Genomic DNA, 20,464 nt, shown 5'->3' with positions numbered 1-20,464 from the left:
TGAATTTTGTGGTATGCTGCCTGAACATACAATGCAGCCACTCACTCATTTCTCCAATTCCATCTTTGTACTTTGTCAGACCTCACAACGCTTTCCAGGAGCCTAGAATCTGTTGTTCCCCAGGATGCATCCATAACTGGGGCCTTAAAAGCAGAATTAAAAATAAACAAAAGTGCATCCCAATATGTTAACCACGTGTACATAGATTTCCAGAGCAACACATTCCTAGGGCTAGGAAAAGATCCTCAGAACCAGGTAGATCAGGGTAGATGCTTAATCCAGAATGATACATCCACATGGGAATATGTGTGCATAGGGTGTGCGCATAAGTGTGTGAATAGACAGATGGATAGATACTGACATAAGAGACAGATCTATCGACTAGACAGAGACACTTCTAATTATATTGAATTCATAGTAATAAAAAAATTCCAGCCAAGATGCCCTCTAGCAGAGCAATGATTAATTTATTATCTCACTGTTTTTGTCTGTGAGCTGCTTTTTATGGGGCTCAGAACATGGTGGCCAATATTTTCAGAAGTGACAAGTGACTTTGGGTGCCCAGCCAGCGAGGGTCCAATTGTCTGAAAGACCTAGGGCAACCAGACAGCAAGTGTGAAAAACCGGGACAGGGGGTGGGGGGTAATAGGAGCCTATATAAGAAAAAGACCCAAAAATCGGGACTGTCCCTATAAAATCGGGACATCTGGTCACCCTAGAAAGAGCTGAGCACCATCCTCTGAGAATCAGGCCCCACAACAGAGCAAGCTGAACCTTTAAAGGCCAGGCACCACTAGCTTGTCAGTTACAGGTCTCCGTCCCTTTAAGGCCAGGATTTGGAGAGCATGTGACTGGAACTGGTACCTGCTGGGCTATAAAAGAGGCAGCCTTGCTCTCTCTAAAGCAGAGTGTATGGCTGTGAAATTGGAGCTGCTTGCTGAGAGAGCTGAAGGGGCGCAGCTGTGGCTGTTAAGTCCACCCTGGCAGAGAAACCTCAGAGGGGCTGTGGAAAGATGCTGATTAGCAGGCTGGAGACTGCCAGGAGGTGGGATGAACCACTACAGCTGAGGTTCACCACAGACAGACAGAGAGGAAGAGAAAGGGAGGCAACACAAAAGCAAGGAGCTCAAGGGGCCATCTGGCTGGACAGCAGCATCCACAGAGCAGTGAACGGCGTGAGAAGCAGAGAAACCCCTCACTCTCCCTTCCAAAGGGCAGCAGGGTTTTAACAAGTGGCTGCTGCAAAGGGCCGAGAGCTCCCTCCAGCTCCCCAGTGACTAATGCTCTGCTCTTCTTTCCAGGAAGCGCTCTCTGAGCTCCACTTCCCCAAATACAATCCCACCTCGAGCCCTTGAGCTGTCGGCAGACACGATGCCCTCAACCGTCTTGTCCCCAGTGGACTGCTCCCGGTGTCTGTACACCCCAGTCAATCCCAGGTCCTCTGATGTGTGTCAGAGCTGTAAATCTTCATCCTAGGCACCCACCACAAGGGCACATGTGTGTGTGCACACCCAGGAAGGATGGCTGAGTGGTTAGAGTCCTACCCTGTGACCTGGGAGACCCAGGTTCCGTTCCTTGTTCTTCCACAGCCTCCCTTTGAGACCATGGGAAGTCACTTAGCCTCTCTGTGCCTCAGTTCCCCATTTGTAAAATGTGGCAAACAGCCCTGCCGTGCCCCGTGGGGGTGTTGCGAGATGCTAAAATACTGCAGTGATGGGTCCATATAAGTACCTGAGATGTGTGTGAACGTACACACTGTCTACACTTGGAGCCTGGTTCACCATGGTGCCACTCCAGTTGTATGCCGGTGTAGCCCATACGATGTCAGTCGAGTTACACTGCAATGAAAATGGAGTAGTGCAGGGATGAATCAGGCCTGTCTATGCTGAGAGGTGGCATCAGTTTCCTCCCTGCTACCATCCCTCTCTTGGACTTGTGGGAAAAGGAACCTGATGGCCCAACAGGACTTTTCTCTCACCTTCTCTTGACCAATCCATGTGGCGCTGTCTGCATGCTCTGCTTACGTCTCTGCACTGGGTTAGCTTCCTCGCTTAGCTCTGCTTTATGCAGTTAAGACAATCACTAAATCCACCTGATGTTTGTTCTGCTCTCCACTCTGCATTTGTTAACCTGAGCGATTGCACTTGAAACACTGCCACCAGAATAACAAGCTCCCTTCGCATTTTTCCTGCCCGCCTCTCCCCGCTGCTGTGTGCTCCTTCTTCCCGCCCGGTGGGCATCTGCCGTGAGAGAGAGAGGCTCTTGGCCTTCTTGCTTAGCTTGGGTTGTTTTCTCTTTTGACAGAGGCCAGGAGCCCTCTCCTGTATTCTCTGTCAAAGCACTTGAGGTCAGGTGGTGTTTTCCATGACTCACTACTGCCTCCCTGCTTTGCTTGGAGTGCCGCAGTCAAAAACACACATTTTCAAAGTTGAGTCACCAGTTGCTTTTATTCTGCTCACTGCTCGGTGCTGCTGCACCGTGGAAGCTGCAGAGCTTGTGCAGCCGACTCTGATCTGCTCAAGGACGAGGTGGTAGCAGAGAGACGATGTCCCAGCGTGCTTAGGAGGCCCATGAGTGTGCCCAGCCAGCAGGGTAGCAGATTGCCTGGTGGCTTTGGGCTGCCAGAATGCAGCTGGAGGAGGAGCAGAAACTGCATCTAGAGCACACGCTGGCCTGGCTGAGGAGAGAACTGGTAAGACATCTTCAATTTTACAGCCCTCCCTTCCCTCTGCGCAGTCAGGGAGAGATGCAAACATGCACACGCACACCCAGCCAAGGCTGCGAGCACAGGGGGACATGCAAACCCACACACTGAAACACACACAAAGCTCCTGCATAAACACACGTGCAAGCTCACACCGCCACAGAGAGGGGCTGTTCTCGGTCAGTGTTTGTGCACACACCTTTGAAATAAACATGCAAGCATGAACATTCGTTCGTACAGAACCCCACACAAACATACATGCAGAAACATTCAGAGAAACATGCATTTGCCAGCAGCAATACACGTTCCCAGCAGCAAACCCACACGTGTGCCCACACAGACAGACACAGAGGCGCACTGACAAACACATGTAAGCAAATAGTCTGCACGTCAGGCATGAGTCTCCCTCTCTAATCACAATTAGCATTTATATGGCACTTTCACATTCAGTGCGTTTTGCACGCCCTAGGTGCCGAATCCCCTTGCACTGCTGTGAGTTAGGTAGGTTTTATTTCAAAGGGACGGCGGGGGAAACAGGCCGACCAGATCGTGTTCTCCTCTGCTCCAGATGAAGTAAGTGACAAAACTCCTACTAACTTCAACAGGCTCAGGCCCTACCGGACTCGTCCAAGGCCATGGGGGAGTTGGCGCCAGTGATTAGAACCCAGGAGGCACCTGTTCCCAGAATGACTAATCCCTGGTATCCTTACCTGCTGACCTTCCCCCATTAGACACTGTAGAGTGCTCCTTGCTGTCTGTCCCAATCACCTCCTGACTCCTCACCTGCCGCAGTAAACCTCCTCCCACACCCTGCATTGGCGGGCGCTAGCTCCACAGGACCCACTGTGTCCCTGTAGCACTGCTGTAGCCTGGGTCTCCTGCTGGGAAGGAGGGCTACCTCCTACCCCGAGGATTCCCCCTGCCCCCGTTGGGAAGGGCTGTCTCCCCCCTCCTTGTTGTCTCTTGAGACAGTCTCTTTGGCTGACCCCAGCCTCCCCCTTTGCTCTGTGCTACGCATGTGCGCACCGTGTCCCTTTCACCACAGCTGGGTCAGCACTGGCTAGCCCATGCTCAGCAGGTCTGGAGTGGAATGAAGCTGGGGAGTAGAGCAGCCGGTGAGGTGGAAAGGGAGCTTGTGAACTTACCATGTGATCAGTTTTATATCCCAGCCTCTAAAGCTCCTAGCACTGGGAATACCTTTGAGTGTTACATCATGGGCTAGTCTGGCAATAGCATACCTGTGGGGGAGATCACTCCATGCACCTGGGGGTGATCTTAGCAAAGTCCTCCTTATGTCACCACCTTTGGCTGCCTAATCCAGAATGCCACCCAGATTCTGATGGGTTTGGGTCGGCGTGCACGGGGAAGCAATCCCAGTCACCTTAAACCTGAAGTGCTCCTTGCCGGGGTGGGCAGTGGTTAAAGGATGAGCAGGGATCCTCTTCCCCCCAAGATACGTAAGCTGAGGATGGTAGAAGACGCTTTCCCTGGTAAATTCTGCTACTCGGGAGGGCTGACCACAAAGCCAAATGATCTACAAGAAGAAAAACCCTGGAATAGAGACTTCAGGAGCTCCGATACCATGGCAACCAGGATGGGCTGGATGGCTAGATAGGAGAAGGCCAAGATTAAAACCTACAAGTCTGGAGGAGGAGCAGCAGGGGAGCACCACACTCAGGGATGCCAAAGGAAAAGAGAGAGGGGTTAGAGGGAGAAAAATCAGAGTGAGCTTGCGGCAGTGGATGTGGGGGAGAGATGGTGGGAGGGCTGGGAAAATAGCGAGAAATAGGGTCGGAGGGAAGGAGAGAGACACCACTGGTGGACAGAGAGATGGGGGGGGGGGGCTGAGAAGAGGAATTAGAAGAGGGGTTAAAGAAGGGATTGGCCGGTAGGAAAGTGGCAGCACAGTATGAAAGGGAGGGAGAGCCTGCTTGTCAGTGAAGAAGAGAGAAAGGAGAGAGTGAGATGCGAAGCAGATAAATGGCCCATAAATGAGAGGAGAAAGAGGAAAGGTGGGAGTGAAAAAATGGAAAAGGGGAAAGAGAGAGATACATGAGCAGGGCTGTGACGCTGGTTCTGTTCAGTTAGGTTCCTCCAGTGCATTGTTATTTTGCTGGAGGAAAAGGGGAAGAGTGTGTGTGTGTGTGTGTGTGTGTGTGTGTGAATGCTGAACTCCATCCTGGCCCAGGGCAGAGCTGCCATTCGCTCCCAGCTCTGCTGGGGAGGTAAAGTTTCATTCCTGCCTCTTTAGTATTCATAGCTTTCCACAGCAGACTGAACACCAGCAGCTGAATGCAGCTCAAGGTGACTGAAAGGTCAGGTCTTGATTATGAGAAAAACAGCTGAGCATTTCTGGAGCCAGCTAAAAGCTCCAGGGTAGCTTCATACTGAGGCAAAGAACTGCGTCTACTGAGGCACTTTCGAACGCTCCTGCTGCCTTGCTGTTACACACCTGGTCAAGTGCTTAGATAGACTCTCTAAATACAAACAATAGATGGCAATATGCGCGCACACACGCACGATACATCCCCTTTCACCCTAATCATGGTGTCTCCTTGCTCATGCCCACACACTTTCACACCCCTATTCACAATTAAACACTTGAACATACTCAAAATCACTAACCTTTGGCAATCGTGGAAACATGACCAGAGTTGCAGAATTAGGACTGTCACATAGACTGCAACTAAACTTAAGACGCTGGTGACCTGGGTTCAATTCCTGGCTCTGCAACAGACTCATCACGTGACCCTGGGCAAGACATGTACTCCCTCTGTGCCTCAGTTTTCCCACCTGCAAAATGGGGATAGTATAATCCTTACTTTGTCTGCCTTATCTGTTTAGATTGTAAGGTCTTTGGGGCAGGGACTGTCTCTTATTATATGTTTGTACAACCCCTCGCACAGTGGGGTTCTGATTTCAGTTGGATTCTCTAGGTGCTACCGAATACACTAATAAACTGCACCGTATTCTCTAGAATCTAAGCTTTCATTTAAAAACACAACGGAGCATTTTTCCCATGCCCATTCAAGGTTTAAAGGCCCCATCGTCCATTCACAGACGAGATCCCATACAAGGAGAGGGGCATTTCCAGTGGAGTGCACCCCATGTTTCCATGATATTCTATCATGGGCCCTTTCCTGAGGGACCCAGAAACATAGCCAAGATGATGATAGTCATTTAGAATTGCGGACCCCACAGTGACATAACAGCCCGGGGGCAAGGTGAGGGCTGCTTTCACGTTATTCAGCAGAGCTAAAAGGGACTTGTCTGTGAGCACAGGCCTCCTTAACGGCCTGAATTTAACCCAGCTTTGCGCATGGGCAGCGGCGCCAGGCTCAATAACAATTGGTCACCGTAGGGCAGGGTTTTGAGAGTTGCTCTGTTTTTATGTCCATCGCTCGTTGCATTCAGCTAGACCCTGATTCTGCACCTCCATTTCTGCCCAAGCTGATTCAGTTTTATCCCTCCCTAGCGGTTCAGAGGAGAACAGTGCTGAATGGAAGATGCAGTCTCTGTCCCTCTGCAGCTTCACTCATCCAGGGCCTGACCCAAAGTCCATTGAAATCATTGAAAAGATTCCCACCGACTTCATGGACTTTGGATTGGCCTCAGGTTCTCTTCATGCTTTCTTTGAAGTCTGGGATGGCTGAATTCCTTCCAATCTACGAAGTTCTGATCTCCAGCAAAGTGTGGTTGCAAGGCAGCACCCATTTAGGCTACACCATTCGGTTGATCGGGAAGCCCAGTTTTATCTGCTCTACAGACAGGTTTACTCCAACTTTACTATTGTGCTGACCATGGGGTAAGGGAGAGAGATTCCCTCATGGGTCCACTTGCTGTGCCAATCCCCCAGCCATCACATCACCTCCTAACCCCAAACCTTCCACTGCTTGCTTCTCTCACTGTTTCATTGTGTGGGACAGCCAGAAAAAATCAATGGACAACTGGTGTTCCAAGGACTGCAGTGAGAGGGTCACTGTTATAGGACCTTTCTATATTGGAAAGCTGATGTATGGTGCCCTGATCTGTTGGGAGTTCCCAGACAGCACAAGACAACCTCAGCTACATCAGCCCTTACCCCTTATGATTGTGAAATCATTCACTGTCATGAATAGGTCAATTCTTCCTCAACTTTCACATGCAAATGGTGTCACTGACTACATAAGAACGCAAAAGCTGCCATACGGGGTCAGCTCAGTGGTCCCTCTAGCCCAGTATCCCATCTCCACCAGTGGCCAGTACTAGAGCTTCAGGAGAAGTGTACAGAACAGGGCAATCTTGGAGAGATCCACCCCATCTTGCCCTCCTGCTTTCTGGCAGTCAGACATCTAGGGTCATCCCAAGCATGGAGTTGCATCCCTGACCATCTTGGCTAATAGCCTTGAGGGACATACTAAGTTTGTTTGGTGTTTTAAGCCATTTATACTTTTGGCCATCACACCATCCCATTGCAATGAGTTCCACAGATTAACTGTGTATTGTGTGGAAAAAGTACTGCCTCTTGTTCGTATAAAACCTGCTGCCTATTAATTTCATAGGGTGACCCCTGGTTTTTGTATTGTGGGAAAGGGTAAATAACACTTTTTTCCATCCCATTCATGATTTTATAGGCATCTACAATAATCCCTTCTCCCCTTAATCATCTCTTTTCTAAGCTGAACAGCTCTAATCTGTTTAGTCTCTCCTCGTATGGAAGCCATTCCATACCCTGGATCATCTTTGTTGACCCTTCTCTGAACCTTTTCCTGTTCCACTGGATCCTTTCTGAAATGGGGCGACTAGAACTGGACACAGCATTCCAGGTGTGGATGCAGCACAGATTTATATAGTGGCATTATGATATTTTGTATCTCATTTTCTATCCCTTTCCTAATAGTTCCTAACACTCTGTTAGCCTTTTTGATCGCTGCTGCGCATTGAGCTGAAGATTGCGGAGAACTATCCACGATGACTCCCAAGATCACTTTCTCGAATGGTCACAGCTCATTTAGAACCCATCATTACACACGTTGGGATCATTTTTTCCAATGTGCATTACTTTGCACTTATCAATGCTGAATTTCATCTGCCATTTTGTTGCCCAGTCACCCAGTTTTGTGAGCTCCCCTGTAACTCTTCACAGTCACCTTGGGACTTAACTATCTTGACTGGTGTGACGAACTGGGCCTGTTCTTACTGTGGTCTGTGAATGCTGACAGGGGAGTGTGGCTAGGATAGTCTGCATTGGGGGATGGGAGTCTGCCCGAAGGCGAATACCTGAGTGTGTAACATGAGAACCCAGGAAGGGGTTGGAGGCCAGGTGACACCTTGGCCCGGGAAACTGAACAAAGGCTGTGGGAGGGGTCGCTGAAGGCAGAGTGTTGGAAGCGGGCTGGAGAGATGGCTGGGAAGCAGAGATGGCTCTGACCCCCCCCCCAAAGGGGGGGGGGGCGGGATGCCCTGGCACCCCAAGCTGGACCTAACTGAGGGGGGCCCTGTTGTCTGTGCCTGCAAGACCTGTCTTGGGCTGTATTCCTGTCATCCAAATAAACCTTCTGCTTTACTGGCTGGCTGAGAGTCATGGTGAATCGCAGGAAGCCGGGGGTGCAGGGCCCTGAGTTCCCCAATACTCCGTGACAACTGGTACTACTTGCATGAATAAGACAAGGAAGAGTTGAGCCATTTTGAGGAACTAGCACATTACTTCTCTGATCCCAATGAGTTATCCCATATGTTCCCTCTTCCGTGACGCACTCTACTGTTCCATTCTCATGTTTGGTTACTCATACTCTACAATCTGAAGCAGCTGATGTTGCAGGCTTTATGTATGGCCAGGATTTATACCAGCTTAACTATCTTGGTTAAGGGGGTGATCTTTTTTCTGCTGAAATAGCTGTATCAGTATAACTCCTGGTGTGGACACAGCTATAGCAGTATAAAGGTGCCTTATGCTTATAGCTTATCCTCCTTCCCACAGGAGTAGCTAGACCAGTACAAGGCACCTCTACACCAATATAACTGTCCACATTCGAGGAGCTGTATTGCTTTAACCTCACCCGTGTACTTAGAGCACTGCTACTTTTGTGTGTAGACAAGGCCTACGATGCAATGACCTACCCCACATTTCCACACTTCCGATCCTTCCAGCCTGTCCCTTCATCGTAAAGATCACTTCATTCTTTCAGCCTCGTCCACCCACCTTTCAAACTCTGACAGCCATGTTCAACAACCCCTCACCCGTGACTCGCCAACCCTACCTCCCTTGGGCTTCAGCCTGTTCCCCCATGTCCACTCCCCCTTCAGAAAGTCCCCTCAGAAATGCTAGTAAGTGCTGGAAGACTGTAGCAAGGAGGGAGGGGATGAAGGTTAAGCTGAGGGTTTCCAGCACTGGTTCCATCACGTTTAGATCAGGCAGTTCACAGCAGTGGCTGGACTGTGCCCCTGATATTTGTTTCCCCCCTTCTCTGGATGGATGGAATAAGGGTTTCATAAACCAAAGGCTGATACAGTGCTAAAGACCCAGCATCACTGTGCTATATATTTATTTTTATGCCCTGCTCCAGTCAGAGATGCAGCTCCAGGATCAGCAGCTGCTGGAGAAGCTGTTACAACTGCACACCAGCATGCAGGAGCTGAAAGTGGAATGCGCTTACTGGGAGAGTTCAGATCCGAGCAGGGAGACGATCCGCGCCAGAGCTCGGTCCAGTTCAGAAGACATGGGTGCTCCAGTTCCCACCGGAGGCTCGACTCCATCCCTGAAAGGAGAGACAAGCAGGAGGAACTCCATCCCATAAGGCAGCTCAAGCTATTTGGGGAACAGAATTGATGGTCAGGTCAATGTTAAAGCCCTCTGGAAATAACAAATCATCGCTCTCTTTTTTTAATGGCCATCCTGAGGCATAAATTGTGACTGCTTCTTTTAGGGCTGAGCTGGTCAGTGCCACGCAGAGATTCTCTCCATGAACTGAATCAAGGGTCTGAAACACTCTCCATCGATCGGTGTTACTGCCACGTCAGTATTGGTGTCTTCAGCCTAGCTGATCACGATGGTCCCGGCACACAGGCCTCCTTCAGTGGACACCAGGGAATGTTTTCTACTCAAACGCCCCTTCTGGGAAACATCTCAACATGCACAATAAAAGACTGCCCCAGGCGTGCGTGTTTCATGAACCTTCCTTTTCACTTCCCAACGCACTGCCCCTGGCTTGGGGCACATCCTCATGAGAGCTTCCAAATTGAAGGAAGCCTGTCAAGTGATTTGGTGTAATACCTAAGGGCCAGATTCTGACATCCTTATTGCCATTCAGAATCACCGTACTCTCATTAGTCCATGGGACTCCTCATGGAATAAGGTTCCACTAAACCAGAGTTAAGGGTGTGTCTACACAGGCTGGCATGGGTGCTCTCTGGGGTGGGTAGACAGACACACACTAGCTCTGTTTGAGCGATCGTACTAAAAATAGCAGTGTGGCTGTGGCGGCCTAGCCAGCTGCTTGGGCTAGCCACAAATGTACCCAGAGGGTCACACAGGCTTGTAGTTGGGCTGGCTAGCCCAAGCTGCTGTCCGTGCCTCCATGGCTATGCTGCTACATTTAGCACACTAGCTCAAGCGGAGCTAGAACATATCTGTCCACCCGCACTGGGAAGTACCCTCTCAGCTGCTGTATGGACGTAGCTAAGAGCACATCTGCTAGCGTGCTGGGATCTCTGCCTGTTGTACTGACCAATACCGTCTCATTGTTTCCTTGCACTTTCCTGTTGGTCTGTATCCATCTGTTGTCTCTTGTCTTATACTTAGATTGTGAGCTCCTGGGGCAAGGAACTTCTCTTTGTTCTGTGTCTGTACAGCACCTAGCACAACAGGGTCCTGCTCCATGACTGGGCTCGTAGGTGTCAAGCTAACACAGATAATGAATAGTTGTATCAGAATCTGGCCCTTTGACATCTATGGATTAGTGCTTCCATGACAGCTGTTATTTCTGTTATCATGGTCGTTAGGGAAAGGAAGGTTCCCAGAGACTGAAAGTTGTGGCAGCATGATGCTACAGCCGGGGTCGGCAACCTTTCAGAAGTGGTGTGCCGAGTCTTCATTTATTCACTCTAATGTACGGTTTCACGTGCCTGTGATACATTTTAACGTTTTTAGAAGGTCTCTTTCTATAAGTCTGTAATATAGAACTAAACTATTGTTGTATGTAAAGTAAATAAGGTTTTTAAAATGTTTAAGAAGCTTCATTTAAAATTAAATTAAAATGCAAAGCCCCCCGGACCGGTGGCCAGGACCCGGGCAGTGTGAGTGCCACTGAAAATCAGCTCGCGTGCCGCCTTTGGCACGCATGCCATAGGTTGCTTATCACTGTGCTACAGTGGTTGTGATTTATGCTTTTTATTCCATGAAAATGCACCCACAGCTCAGAAAAGACACAGTCTTATCAATAGAAATAACTATCTGCTAAATCTGAATGTGTGTGTGTGTGTGTGTGTATGCGCGTGGGAGTATAATATATTTGCAGAAGAGCTTTCAGAGATACCTGCCTTTACTCCAGTATCTCCATAACTGCGACTGGTGCTGGCATTTTACTGATCTTTGACAGCAAGGAGTTCCATCTGATATCCAATGGGGACACAGGAAATGCAGATCCCAGCTGAATCCATGACCAAGGCAGGAAATGTTCAAAGTTATTGCACTGTAAGTTCAATTAACTAATTTCTTTTTAAGACTTAATCAGAACTGTCCTTTAAAAAAAGAAAAGAACAGAACAGAACTTATTTAGAACTGCTCTGGAAGTCTCTTGCTGTCCCATGCACTCCTGTGCCAGCAGACTCTCCAGATAGTGACTTCCAGTCTGATACATATATTCAGAGCTGAAGGCCCCAAAAGTCCAGTAGATCCTCTAGTCTGACCTCCTGTAGATTCCAGGCTATTAAATGTCACCCCGTATTGAGACAGATAACATGTGTCTGGCAAAGCATCTTCCAGAAAGGCCACCATGATTGGTTCTCCCCCCCCCCCCATTGTATTCAAGCCACTTTAAGAATAATTTGTAGTGAGGCACCCTTCCCTACGTGAGATGTGGTGACTGGGACACCTTGGGTGGTTTTCTTTAAAGGAGGGCATGAATTCTCCAGAGCCAGCAAAGTCTGTTCAGGAGACGTGAGCTTTGTTAGACGGGGTTAGCCTGTGCCATGGCTCCACCTGTGGAATAGCCCAGTGCCAGGAGAATGGAATTGCAAACAGCCTTTGATTGCCAACAGGAGAAAGGAGGTGGAAGAGCCAGCCGCTAACGGAGGAGGCTGTAGAGACACCAGCAGTGACTGTGTTAATGGGGCTGTGTCCTGATAATAATAATAAAAAACCGTTCCATCCTGCTCCATTTTCTTCCTCTTTCTGTGGATTCTCTGTAGCTGTCTCGAGAGGTTCCCACTGACTTCAGTGACACCTGCTAATGAGCTGACCTACTGCAGGGCGATCACTCAGGCCTAATGTGTGTATAATGAGCAGCTTATCCCTCTCCCAGTGAAACCCATGCGGAAGGAAGGACAAGTACCCCATGCCAGGAACCAGTCATCCCCCATAAGGAAATGCAACCTTTGATCTGCCACGCTGCAGGTGCTGTAAGGTAAGTACTTCTCCTAGAGGGGGTCTAGCACCAGCAGATATGCGAACCAGAAGGCAAAGGATCGATTTTTTAACGCCAAAAGCTGCTCGGGGGATGGGCCAGAACCCACTAGACGTGCCAGGGATTTGCATGGGAAACGTGTGAAAATATAACCGATGATAATTGAAGTCTAATTATCTCCCGCTAGCACCAGGCCACCGGGGAGATGGGGAAAGCAACAGGGTGAAGAATTGTCCCTGGCGCTGAGAGGCAGCGGCAGCTGATGTGTCAGGCTGAGGCTTTGAAGCCCAGGAGGCTGTCATCTGTGCTTGGCTTTAATGTAAAGCAAAGTGGATGTGATCAGGCTGTGAAAACTCTCTTTGCTTTCCTCTTTGTGCTGGAATATTTATCAATGGGGTTGACCTGCTACCCCTTGAAACCATTTGTGGGAGGCGAGGGGGAGGGACAGGGTGCCATTCAGCGTGTTATCAGCTCACCCCTGGCCAGTTACACACTATATCACCACCATTGCAGTTCAGAAACAAAGGATTCTCCACCAGAAACAACAGAGTCTAACTTTTGCTCTCTGTGATTTCTAGTCTGACCAGAGCTTTTCTGAAATTTCATGTCATGACTTTTATTTATCATTTCCCGTAGCACCCGGCATGATCCCCTGCCCAGTGTTCCTGCCAGTTAGAGGTTTGCTGGTTGACACAGCACCTCTGAGTCTCCTCATCAAGCTATATTGAATTCCCTACATCAATTCTTCCAGCCCACATTTCCCTTCTACAAATTGCCTTCTGTTTCTTGGTACATTCTACAGGAGGTTCCCAGAACTGCACTGGGTTCTGTTCTCACACTGGTGTAAAGTTGATGTAAATGAGAAAACAAGGCTCACTGTGTTTAAATCAGACCATTCAAAGTCCTTGGGCTGAAAGGAAAAACCCCTATCTCTTGAAATGTTTGCAAGAAACTAAATTATATCATCAACATAAGAGAGACACGGTAGGCAAGGTAATAACTTTTATGGGACCAACTTCTGTTGGTGAGGGAGAAGCTTTTGAACTTTTGAGATAGTACTCAGCGAGTCACAGCTAAATACAAGGTGGAACAGATAAGGGGTTAACATATGTTGCAAGAGAAATTAATGGAGATATCCCATCTCCTAGAACTGGAAGGGACCTTGAAAGGTCATCGAGTCCAGCCCCCTGCCTTCACTAGCAGGACCAAGTACTGATTTTGCCCCAGATCCCCAAGTAGCCCCCTCAAGGATTGAACTCACAACCCTGGGTTTAGCAGGCCAATGCTCAAACCACTGAGAGACCATTCAAAGTGAAGTGGGCAGCTAACACCTCTACAGCTGTAGGACAAAGGAGGGTTAGTGGGTTACAGAGTGTTGTAATGAGCCATAAATCCAGTGTCTTTATTATTTTTGTGATTTTTGGTGTCTAGCACAGTTATGAATTTAAGCTCCCAGGCTCGTCTTTTGAAGGTGCGGTACAGGTTTCCTTGGAGAATGAGGACTGAGAGGTCAGATATAGAGTGATCACTTTGTGAAAAGTGTTCACCCAGGGGTGATAAGTTCTGGGTTTTTATCATTTTTCTGCGTGAGTTAATTCAAGAGCAGAGTGATTGCCTTGAGCCAATAAAAGATATTACCTCACCCCCCCTTGTCTCGCTAATATCCTGAGACCAACAGAGCTACAACAACTCTGCAGTCATCACCATGAAGCTCCTAGAGAGAGTGGTGTGCTGGGGTGATTCTCAGCTTCACTCAGAGAGCCCTGCAGGCTTTGGGGAAAATGGCCTTGTTTACATTTTGAATCTGCTGTGCTAGGAGGTTCCCGCTGGAGCTCATGGAAAATTTCCAGGGGTGTCCTGTTTGCGAGACAGCGATCTACAACCATGCACCTGTGTGCATGCAGACGTACAGCCAATCACGCTTACCAGACGTGCTCAACGGTTGGGCACGCAACTATCAATGCACATACAAATGGAGTCACTGCAGAATTTGGGGCAGTCTTGCAGGGACCGGATGAGTCATTTCCATCTGCAGTGCTGGCTCAAAGGGAACTCCTCATTAGGACAGAGAGAATAAGGAACCCCCAACCAGAAAAGCTTCCCACACACTGCAACAGGAGCCCAGGGTTTGTGCCTTTCCAGCACATCCCTAGATAGACAATAGCACCCTCAGAGCACCTCCTACATAGGGTGACTTAGAATATAGGAGCAGGAAGGAGTTAAACATTACCCAGCATAAGACATGAAAAACGGGGTGACTTTCAAAAGAGCCCCTAGTTTGCTGGGCTTTCTGCCCTCAGCCATGCTCCCACCTCACTCAGGTTCCTGCTTCTTCTGCCTTCTTGAATGAAGAAAGCGGAAAGGGAAGGAAGGTTCTTACTGGGCAAAGCCAGAGTAACTCAGATGCACTTTGAGCTAGCACCAATGCAAATGTTTTGGGTAATTTGATATATGTCGGGAGAGTCACAGCGACAGAATTGCAGAAAAGCAGTGAGAACCTTCTTCCCTGCAGGAGTATGAACTGAAATGTACCATTGTGTTAATTCTCTAGAACTTGCAAAACCAGCATGTGTGACTTGTCTGTCAGTCTCACGATGAGCTGCCCTTAGTGTCATTCACTGAAGAAGTGTCTGTTAGTGCAGCTGTCAGATCACCAGATTTATCCTTTACAGGGGCAGTGCCTCCTGGTGTCCAGGTCACGTAAGTTACTCTTTAAAATGCAATTTTGGAAAAGGGATTGTAAAATGACACTGGGGGGTTCTATATTGAGTCTCATTTAAAATGTGCTCAGTTCACAAATCAAAGTAGTTTTTTTCTCACTGCCAGGATTGCATATGAAATCAGGGATGTGAAAATCCAGCTGTGTCCAGATTTCCGCCTCATAGTCTAAGCAGGCACATCTGGAACGTAGCTGGCATGTCTGTTGAGACTAGAGGAGGCAGAATGGAACCCAGCTCACTCTTGCATATGTGCATAGCTACCTGGAGTAAATGAAACAGCTCAGATCCTTCAGATGATGCAGAATGCTAGTGTAACTCACACACCTTCTGGGTGTGGTGTTCTGTCCCATCTAGTGGCACCGAGACCACTTAGAGAGAGAGGTTAATGAGTCTGCTCTACTGCCTTAGCTAAAGGCCATGTGGATTTTAGCTCATGCATTTAGCTCCAGAAGTCCCAGGTTTAATCCCGCCCACCGACAACTGGGGTCTGTCAGTGTTACACTAGGAACTCTGTGTAGAAACAGGTGCTCAAGTCACTTCACTGCCTTACTGTGTGATTCTGAGATGACAGTGAGAATCTTCAAAGTTCTGAATAGCCTGGAACTCTGTTATCTGAGAAACACCTCTCATCTTGGCCCATCATGATGTCTGAGTTCAATTCAGATGTTCTTGCTGCCGGCTTCTATCGTAAAACTCTGACCAGTGGCAACTCCCTTTCCGCTGAGGGCTGTCGCCCTTTGGAATCCATTCTCCATGAGGGAGCCCCAGAGTCTGAGCTTGGAGGGTGGCGGGGCACAAGGCCTGTTTATCGTCTTTTGCATCGGGCTGATTGATTTTGTTCTGGGTTTATTTGATTTTGTTTTGGGTTATTTTCTATTGACATTTGTTGAGGGGCTAGCATGGTGGTGGGAGAAAAAGGGCCATCATTTCAGAAGAGCTAGTGTCGGCTCTTATAAGCTTTGTTCTGCATTCACTTGCACCAGTATAATTCCACCAAGTTCAAGGGAAATAGTCCTACCTACACCAGCATGAGATCAGCTTTCCATTCTATGGGCCAGATTCTGCTCTCCTATACCCGTGTGTAAACACAAAGTAATTGCATTGCAGCCAACGGATTTATACCCATATAACTGAAAGCAGCATTTGGCCCTTTCTTAGTGTACCTAGGTGTGATGGTGATCGGTGCTGTGCAATTAATAAGCCATTACACATATTTTTATTAATTAATGTGAATTTATTGTGTCCTATGGATGTTAGCTTAGGCACTCAGATATCCCACTGAGCAAAGAATATAGCAGAGAGTAGCTTGATCAGTACACATTTCAGACAGGTGAATATACTTGTTTGTCTCTTGCCATTAAAGTAAACTGGAGATTTGCCATTGATTTCAATGGGAGCAGGTAATGAAAGATTTTAGAGGGCAACCACTGTAAATTGGATTAGCCAATCTAGCAAACACATTTCTTCACTGATAGGCAAGGTGAATTTCAATAAAAGTCTGTCCCTTTTCCTAGAGGTGAAGGCTGCTTTTAGTTCATTTTAAAGTAGGCTTAGGGCCATGGGTAAACGTGGATGTTTGTTCTAAATGTTGTCAGTTATGTGCGTCTGTTTGTTTTTCTTTTAAAGATAGTTTCAAAACCCAAGGCAGCCTAACCAAACATACTGCCACAAAAAAACAATTTCCTAACATCCTGTGTCTAAAGTTAAATTAATGGAGATGTCCCATCTCCTAGAACTGGAAGGGACCTTGAAAGGTCATTGAGTCCAGCCCCCTGCCTTCACTAGGAGGACCAAGTACTGATCTTACCCCGGATGCCTAAGTGGCCCCCTCAAGGATTGAACTCACAACCCTGGGTTTAGCAGGCCAATGCTCAAACCACTGAGCTATCCCTCCCCCACAGTGTGTGTAGCAATTGCAGGATCTGGGCCTGAGCCCACAAAAAGCTCTTGATAATAAATAGAATAATCATTAATAATAGCACTTTGCACTAATATCACACCTTTCCTCAGGATCTCAAAGTGCTTTACAAGGGAGGTTAGGTACTTGCTGATCGTACAGCTGGGGAAATGAAGGCAGAAAGAGAAGTGGCTTATTCATGGTTACCCGCAGAGTCAGTGGCAGGTATAACTAAAGGTATGTTTGTCCATTTGTATGTTGATGTTATACATATCGCATAACACACACACACACACACACCGTTTCCGGTGTTTATAGTTTTTGGTTATTTTATTTTTTTGTTTGTTTATTGTTCTGGCAGACTCAAATATACAGCAACAAAGGCCTGAAAACAGCAGCTGGGCCCCTAACCAATAACGTGTTGCAGTGATCACACCAGCAACAGAGGGGCATTTCCATACGCCGGCAGCCCCTCTGCACTGGGGGGACGCCCATGCCCACCCCACTGGCGGCTGCAGCCCGGCTTCCGTGCGCGCGCCCTCGCTCGCTCCCCGGCTGCAAAGCGCGAGCCCCTTCTCGGCGGCACGCGCTCCCCTCGGGGTCTTCGCGCCACCGGCGGTTGGCGCCTCGCGCCACAGTTGCGCGTGCGCAGTCGGACTGGCGGCGGCGGCGGTTGTGCTGAGGAGAGAAGGGCGGGCTGCGGGCGAGCCGGCAGGGGCTCGACTGACTCGGGGTGGGGCGGCCGCCGCTGCGCTGTGTGTACGGTCTCCCCCAGGGGCCTCTGACTGCCCGAGCGCCCCCCGCCCAACAACACCCCCACGGCCCCACCCTGCACCCCCCCACACCCTCTGTCCCCCTCATCCCATACCCCCATGTTCCCCACCCTGCAGCCCCAGGACCTCCATCACCCCTGCTCTGCATCCCCTCACCTCACTACTCCCCCCCTACAGCCTCATGTACACCCCATGTCCTCCACCCCATCACCGCATACCCCCATGTACCCTACCATGCACCCTGACACACCTACCTTGCACCCCCATGTACACCCCATACACCCCTGTGTACTCCTCACCAGCATCCCCTACACCCCCCACTCCAAACAACCTGCACCCTATGCCCTATATCACTCTCACTCCATATACCTGCACTCCCCACAGCACTCCTGGGGGAATTCTGCGCCTCTGCATGTGCACAGAATTCATGTCCCCTGCAGCTTTCTTTGCTTCCCCGCAGAAAAATGACTTTCTGACAGGGAAGCAAAGGGAAGCTGCAAGAGCAGTCACATACCCCTCCCTAGCAGTGCAGGTAGGTCGTTTCAGGCAGCCGGAGGAGAGGTAAATCACCGTGGGGCTGGGGACACCCCAGCCAGTGGCTCCGAACCTGAGCTGGGATCAGCTGCTAGTCCCATCTGGGGTGGAGGCAGTAGAGGACGGGACTTCCTCTTCCCCTGCAAGGAGTTGCTGGGGCTGTGTCAGATCCACCCCCAGAAACCTCCTCCAGCTGCAGGAAGCTCAGCTACCTCCCCTGCTTCTGGCCCACATCGTTCCTCAGCTGTGGGGAGAGGGGTCACTGTGCAGGGAGCTGCTCCCTCATCCACCCAACCCCCGTGCAGCCAAACCTCCCATACCCAGAAACCCCAGCCAAGCCTCACCTGGTACATCCAGAACCCTCGCTAGCTTTCCATACTCGAACCCCACCCTACTGAACCTCAGCGCCTGCATCTGGAGCCCCCCTAGCTTCCAGACTCCGACCCCTGCACCCAGGCCACGCCCCAGTGAGCTCCCTGCACTCAAACCCCCACCCCCTGCACCCCCCTGAGCCCCCACATCCAGACCCCCATACCACTGACCCCCAATTACCTGCACCCAGACCCCCACCCCACCAAGCCCCACTCTCCTAGCACCCAGATCCCCCCTCTGAGCACCTTCACCTGGAAGCCCCTGCAGAGTCCCATTGTCCCTGCACCTAGAACTCACCCACCTACCCCTAATGAACCTCTATGCATTCAGATCCCCCTCACCTAGACACCCCTCCCCCACTGAGTTGCCTGCACCCAGATTGTCCCATACAGAACCCTCTCACCCCACACCTGGATCCCCCCACACAATGCCCCTTCACATTTGGATTCTGCCTGGTTGAGCCTGCCTGCCCCACACCTAGTGCACCTGGCTCAGAGGGGCAGGACCCCAGAGTGGTTTTGGGGCAGGCCCAGGCCTTGTGCTATGTCAGGGTCTGCTGCAGCTTCACTGCTGAGACCGGGGGTGGGGAGGCTGCAGGGTGATCTCCCACCTTCGTGCAGCCAGTGGCCTGTGCTCCCCACTGCCATGCTGGAGCCTCTGCATTTATTTATTGATAAATGAAACTTGCAGAATTTTAAAATATTGTGAACAGAATTTTTAATTTTTTTGGCACAATTTTTTTATTTTTTTTTGGCACAGAATGCCCTCAGGAGTACCACATACTCCCCAACCTGCATTCCCCATGCCTTGTACCACCTTACCCCGTACACCCACACATACCATCTCACCATGTACTCCAGTGCCCTATATCACCCCTGCCCTCACCCCATACACACACACACCCAGCCTATGCGGTATGTCCTATCATACCCCTACTCCATATATGCCCCCTCCTGCCCTATATTGCCTCTACCCTTCATTCCATTCACCCCTCCTCTTATATATGCCTTATCTTCCCACTCACTCTGTACCCCCATTCCTTATCATACCCCTGCCCCTTCTGTCTTCTTCCCATGTACCCCTCTCATTCCCTCTACCACCCTCCTCTTACACATGATCCATCATCCCTGCCCCACATCTCTCCTGCACCTTCTCCCTGTGCCCCCTCCCCACGTTTCCCCCTCATCCTATACCCCTTTCCTCTACATGCCATATAATACACCTCTCATCCCCACATACCCCTTCTTTCACCTCGTTCTCCACTGCATATACATGGCTTACAACCTGCTTTCTCCACATACCTCGTTCATAGCTGCTCCCCTAGCCCTTGGCCCTACACATTTTTCTATTCTCCAACTTTATTTCCCCTCTCCATCTACCCCCCGCCTCTTTATTTCCCCAAATACCCCTCACACTCATTCTCTATTCTTGCAAACTAAACAAATCTTAGGTGGGCAGCACATGTTTTGAAAACATTCTCTTCCCTGCACCAACAAATTTAGACCCTTCTGCAGTGGTTCCAGAACTTCCACATTGAGTTGTGTGTGTGCTAATGAGATGGGTGTTCCAAATCTCAGTTGCTTTGCACCCTCCGGTGTTCACAGTTTCATGGGTTGTGGCAAACTCAGAGGAGGAGTGCAAGAGGCTGGACGGCTAGTTGGTGGTGATTGGAAAGAGGGGATGGAAGGCCAGAAACTTTCTGTTCCATTCCAGTCTGCTTTTGCAATGTTCCACACCTGGAATCTGCTTATCTTCCTATAAACTGAATCCCCATGGTAGTGAAACCTTTCCAATTTCCAGACTCATCCCCTACAAAGGAAAACCCTTGTAGCCCTAACTTCTTCCTCTCATATCCATTCTTT

At 49.5% G+C, this 20,464-nt stretch overlaps 1 protein-coding gene across 5 annotated transcripts in view; it reads left to right on the top strand.

Moving 5' to 3' along the window:
* The first annotated feature begins 621 nt into the window (after positions 1-621).
* Positions 622-20,464, top strand: part of RAD21L1 (RAD21 cohesin complex component like 1) — a 57,116-nt gene continuing 37,273 nt past the window's right edge. Inside the window, exons 1-2 of one of the 5 annotated variants that reach the window (XM_008172185.4) lie at positions 9,487-11,375; positions 12,205-12,306. The gene's annotated coding sequence lies outside the window, so the exon portion shown is untranslated. Of the gene's footprint in view, positions 2,693-9,486; positions 12,307-16,768; positions 17,161-17,234; positions 17,657-20,464 lie in introns of those variants that run through there. The other 4 variants (XM_008172186.4, XM_065566313.1, XM_065566314.1 and 1 more) reach the window with 4 other exon arrangements.

This window comes from Chrysemys picta, chromosome 13 (assembly GCF_011386835.1).
Source record: "Chrysemys picta bellii isolate R12L10 chromosome 13, ASM1138683v2, whole genome shotgun sequence".
In the NCBI taxonomy this organism is placed as follows: domain Eukaryota; kingdom Metazoa; phylum Chordata; order Testudines; family Emydidae; genus Chrysemys; species Chrysemys picta.
The sequence above is the reverse complement of the archived record's forward strand: the minus strand, read 5'-3'. Positions and strand labels throughout refer to the sequence as shown.